The sequence below is a fragment of the Mobula hypostoma genome, chromosome 4 (genome assembly GCF_963921235.1).
Source record: "Mobula hypostoma chromosome 4, sMobHyp1.1, whole genome shotgun sequence".
Taxonomy (NCBI): Eukaryota; Metazoa; Chordata; class Chondrichthyes; order Myliobatiformes; family Myliobatidae; genus Mobula; species Mobula hypostoma.
The window spans coordinates 39028960-39034876 of NC_086100.1; the positions used below are offsets into that span (position 1 = coordinate 39028960).

The window sequence follows — 5917 nt, forward strand, 5'->3', positions numbered from 1 at the left end:
TTTGTGTAAAGAAAATCCATTACTTTCAGTGAGCTGATCTATTTGCCTCAAAGTATAATTCATTTTCTCAGTGTTATTTTAAACCACAAAAAAAGGTAGGCTGTTAAATTGTTTTGTATCGTTTCTAGCAGCTAAGATAATGAGTCATTTAAGTTTTAGATAGAACAACACGATACTTTTACAAGGTTTTGTCATGATATAACATTCCAAAGAACCTTACATACTTTTTGAAGATAGTTTGCTACTTTATCCAATGTTCTTATCCTATCATTAGAACACTGCAAACATTTAATGGATGTTACTAAACTTTAGACAACGAGTTAACTTCATATAAAGTGACCACTAAAAGATTAATTTTCTTTCTTTTACTTACTTCATTGAAGCATTCAACATTTACTTCATTGAAAACATTGCTTTAGTGGAAAAGGCTGGAAAAAGTAAATTATAAAAATGCTGAAAACCAGGCTTTCAAAATAATTAAAATATCTTACTGACGAAAATGTGTACAATATATAAATTGGTAACTGATGATCAATCATCCTTGTAAAGTCTCCTGGTAATTGGTAATTGGCTGGTCTAATTACTTCTTCGAAACCTGAGCAGAAGCACTCAAATTTCTGAGAAACCACCGACAGTCAGTGTACACGCTGTCAGCTTGGCAGAATCTGCGGCTGGAGCCAAGCAACCCAGGCAGCTAAAGCTGTTCAGGTACCCTTGATTCCTATCCTATCTGAGAAACATAATTACATTTTACAAATAAAAACATTACTACTTACAATATACAGAATCAGACATTTACATTGTGTAATGCTAATCATTTTCAACATAAATTATAGGCATCTGAAATAGCTTTAAGCAGCAGGTTGTCATTTGCACTGAATTAGACTGTGGCTGGTCCATTCCTCTATTCTATTTACCTGCCTTAGCTTCGTATGACTTCCTGCCTTTAGCTGACTCAAGGGAACCTGCTGTGTCTGTTTGTACAGACATTTTCTGAATGTGTAGGACAGAGAAGCCAGTCCTCCATATCCAAATTGGCACAGGCTCTGGGTGGTGAATAGGACTTGGGCATTGGATCCTCAGGCCTTTTAATAGTTCTTCAATGATTCAACCATCACAGACACTTTAAAATGATTAAAATTATTAGACTCTGTAAAGTACTGTTGAGGAAGTCGGGACCCTGGGCCTGTGAATGCAGGCGTCCACTGGAGGCTTGAGGCCTGGAAGTGGTCGGTCCTGTGGCTGGAGATCTGTCTGTGTGAATGGTAGAGAGAGAGGAAAGGGGGCTCTTTTGCTGCTGCACATACAAAATACTGGAGAGACTCAGCAGGTCAGGCAGTATCTATGGACAGGAATAAACAGTCAACATTTCGGACAGAGACCCTTCATCAGAAGCCTCCAGCACTTTGTGCGTGTTACCCTGGATTTCCAGCAGCTGCAGAAACTCTCGTGATTATTGTTATGCCATTGTTATTTTGTTATGTTGCTGTTGTTGTGTTCAAAGTCCAAGTAAATTTTATTATCAAAGTACAGAAATGTCACCATATACAACCCTGAGATTCATTTCTTGTGGGCATACTCAGCAAATCTATGAAGTAGTAAGTATATTGTTGCTATTTGTATTGTTTCTATTGAACATTCTGGGTATGCTATGTTGGCACCAGAATGTGTGGAGACACTTGCAAGCTGCCACCACACCATTACATCCTTAGGTTGTGGCGTTTGTTAACACAAATGGTGCATTTCACTGTAGTGTTTAGATGCACATGTGATAAGTAAATGAACCGGAACCTAAATCTCACAAATGACTGAAAATTGTGAATTAACTTATGTTTCTACCTACACCCACTATTTCCACCTGATAGGAGACGCTAATCACCCGAGTGGGGTTGCTGTTCAGAAGCTAGACCTCCCAGGCACGAAGCTGAGAAGCCCGGTGTGAAGAGCATCCTGCCACTCGCTGCCCTTTCGACTGCTTTACTGACAAGATCACGGTGAGCTCAACCATATCAAAGTTTGAAATATGCTGGGACCCAAGTGGATGAGGAGGGTAGTCCCCTGTGGAATTATTCACCCAGTTGAATTTAGCCAGTGGTCACCTAACACCACAGAAGATTTTATTCCTTATTCACTTTATTAATATATTTTCATAAACTTTATTACATCACTCAGTTTCTCCAAGTTCTGCTCTGCCTCCAGTTTCCTGTTCCTCGATGTTATCTTGGTGAATCGTTCTATTATTTCTCTTGTCATCCCATTCTTTCTATAATGGAGTACTCATGGTTGGATCTATTTATATCTGAATGATTAAGCAGGCAGAAGATTCAACGTTTAAATTAAAAGTCCTCTGCAGGACATTAACACCTAATTAAAATTCTAGCTTTAGTACACTAGGTGAAGTAGTTGTTGAACAAGATGACAGTGAAAGTTTTTTTCCAATTTTAGGTCAGAGGTCTCAAGGTGGGTTTTAGTTGGTTAGGAAAAGGCTGAATCATGCAAGTTCTGTTGAGACGGACGTTCTCACATCAGCGCTGTGTGACGCTGTGCATGCTTGGAAAATCTGATCTGCATGACCTGCTATGGCAGAATTAACTCCACTAATGAGTTTAGTTCTTACACTCGCTGGCTCCTCCACTCTGCTTCCCGACAGCCAAATATACACTAGCACAGCACCCACTGAAAACGTAATCACATCACCCACCCCATGCACTGATATGCCTCCACCCATACTCAGACACACCTCCCCGCACTTAAACACAAATGAACACCCCCATCCACCACTCCAAAATCCCACTGTCCACCCCACGCACCAGCACATCAGCCATCCACACAGATACGACTCCCAACTCATAACCAAATCACTCACCTCACTCAAAATCAGATAGCCTCACTCATGGACAGTGACAACCCCTCCAACTCCCAGTCACATCATCCAGCTGTGAGTGGGGTTTGGGCTGTTGGGTCTGTGTCTGGAGGGGGCCATTGTGTCGAGTGCAGCGGGTTTGTCATAGAAAAGTACAGCACAGAAACAGGTCATGGAACCTCCTTTACTGCCACGATGAGGCCACACTTAGGCTGGAGGAGCAGCATCTAATGTTCTGTCATTGTAGCCTCCAGCCTGATGGCATGAACATCGATTTCTCAAACTTCTGGTTAATGATCCCCTCTTCACCATTCCCCATTCTCATGTCCCTCTCTCACCTTATCTCCTTAACCTGCCCATCATCTCTTGCTGGAGCTCCTCCCCTTCCCTTTCTCCCATGGGCTTCTGTCCTCTCCTATCAGGGCCCCTTCTCCAGCCCTGTATCTCTTTCACCAATTAACTTCCCAGCTCTTCACTTCACCTGCCACCCCTCTGGGTTTCACCTAATACCTTGTGTTTCTTTCTCCCCTTCCCGACACCTTCTAACTCTGCCTCCTCACCTTCTTCTCTCCGATGATGGGTCTTGGCCCGAAACATTGACTGTACTCTTTTCCGTAGATGCTGCCTGGCCTGCTGAGTTCCTGCAACACTTTGTGTCAGTTGCCATTCATCGCCTCCGTGCTTCTGTATGAGGTGAGCAGAACGCTGGGTTTGTGGGTTGGGTGGTGTGTTTGTGTATAGGAGGAACATGTGCTGGTGTACAAGATGAGTGGAGTGCATATGCATAGAGGAACTTTTATTTGTGAATGCACAGTGCTTCCCTGAGGGGTGAGTGATTTGATTGTATGTAAAGTGTAAGCTCTGTTTCGTAGGAGGGTGGTGGGCTTATATATGCACTGACAGTGAGCCGAAATGAAGCGTCATTTGTGTTTGCGTGGGGTTGGTGAGTTTGTATTTTGTTGTAAGTAGGAGGATGGCATTCTTGTATGGGATGTGCTGCTGTATGGGGCTAATGTTCCTGTGCGCAGGAGACGCATGTCTGTGTGTTGTTGATGTAATTGTGTGCAGGATGAAATGTTTACATGTTTGTGTGTAGGAGGGTGTGAATGAGTCTGGGGGAATGCCTTTATGTGTGTCTGAAGAGGGCGGTAATGTGCTTGTATGTGAGTTGAGCGGTTTTGTTAAGGGTAAGGAGGGCTTGATTTAAGGCCGGGAGCCCTGATACCTGGTTATATTCATTCCCCCAGTCCTACCAAAGGGATTAGGCCCAAAACATCAACTGTATTCTTTTCCATGGTTGCTGACTGGCCTGCTGAGTTCCTCCAGCAGTTTGTGTGTGTTGCTATGCAGAAATTAATGGCTCTTATTTTATCTCTTTGTTCTCCATCAAATTGGCAGGGTGTCTGATGACAAGCAAGAGAAAATCTGCAGAAGCTGGAAATCTAAGTAACAACATGTAAAATGCTGGAGGAACTCAGCAGGTCAGGTAGCATCTATGGAAAAGGGTAAGGAGTCGACGTTTCAGGACGAGACCCTTCACGTCCAATAAGTAGTGCAAAAGGGCTGCAGTTAAGGGACTGGGGATTGGTGAAATAGGACAGATGAATCAAGGGACAGGTGAACAACTGTAAGTGCAAGAAAGATTGGGAGTTGTGACGTCTGGAACTGTGGATCATTCAAGGTAGAGGCCATGGAAGATTAAAGCCAGAGGAGGATTGGAGGCCGTAGGGTAATGTACTGAGTGACAGATGACACATATTATGGACCTATCAACCTGTGGCTCTGACATCAATTGCTATGAAGTGCTTCAAGCGATTGGTTATGGCACACATCAACCACAGCCTACCAGTCAACCTCAACGCTTTGCAATTCGCCTACCGGAGCAACAGGTCAACGGCAGATGCCATCTCTCTGGCCCTACATTCCTCCTTAGAGCACCTGGAGAATAAAGACACATACATAAGGCTCCTTTTCATTGACTACAGCTTTGCCTTTAATACCATCATGCCAAATAAACTGATTCCTAAGCTCCGGAATCTGGGCCTTAGCACTCAGATCTGCAGCTGGATCTTCAACTTCCTCACAGACAGGACCCAGGCTGTAAAAATAGGGAACAAGCTCTCCTCTACAATCACTCTGAGCACCGGTGCCCCACAAGGCTGTGTACTCAGCCCCCTGCTGTACTCACTGTACACCCATGATTGTGTAGCCAAGTTTCCATCGAACTCAATATATAAGTTTGCTGATGACACAACAATTGTAGGCCATATCTCGGGTAATGATGAGTTTGAGTACAGAGAGGAAATTAACTTCAGAAGGAGTAGCGGACCGCACGACCCAATTTACATCGGTGGTGCGCAAGTGGAACAGGTCAAAAGCTTTAAGTTCCTCAGGGTCAATATCACAAATGACCTGACTTGGTCCAACCAAGCAGAGTTCACTGCCAAGAAGGCCTACCAGTGCCTTTACTTCCCTAAGAAACTAAAAGAAATTTGGCCTGTCCCCTAAAACCCTCACTAATTTTTATAAATGCACCGTAGAAAGCATTCTTCTAGGGTGCATCACAACCTGGTATGGAAGTTGTCCTGTCCAAGACCGAAAGAAGCTGCAGAAGATTGTGAACACGGCGCAGCACATCACACAGACCAATCTTCTGTCCTTGGACTCACTTTACACTGCACGCTGTCGGAGCAGTGCTGCCAGGATAATCAAAGACACGACCCACCCAGCCAACACACTTTTCGTCCCTCTTCCCTCTGGGAGAAGACACAGGAGCTTGAAGACTCGTACGGCCAGATTTGGGAACAGCTTCTTTCCAACTGTGATAAGACTGCTGAACGGATCCTGACCCGGATCTGGGCCATACCCTCCAAATATCCGGACCTGACCCTCGGTTTTTTTGCATTACCTTACTTTACATTTTCTATTTATGATTTATAATTTAAATTTTTAATATTTACTACCGATTTGTACTCCAGGGAGCGGGAAGCGCAGAATCAAATATCGCTGTGATGATTGTACATTCTAGTATCAATTGTTTGACGACAATAAAGT

At 43.7% G+C, this 5917-nt stretch overlaps 1 long non-coding RNA gene across 1 annotated transcript; it reads left to right on the top strand.

Annotated features, from left to right (window-relative positions):
* Positions 1 to 1871: 1871 nt before the first annotated feature.
* Positions 1872 to 4308, top strand: LOC134344767 (uncharacterized). Its single transcript, XR_010017516.1, has 3 exons — positions 1872 to 1994; positions 3482 to 3556; positions 4262 to 4308. It is a non-coding gene; the product is annotated as an uncharacterized LOC134344767 (long non-coding RNA).
* Positions 4309 to 5917: the final 1609 nt, after the last annotated feature.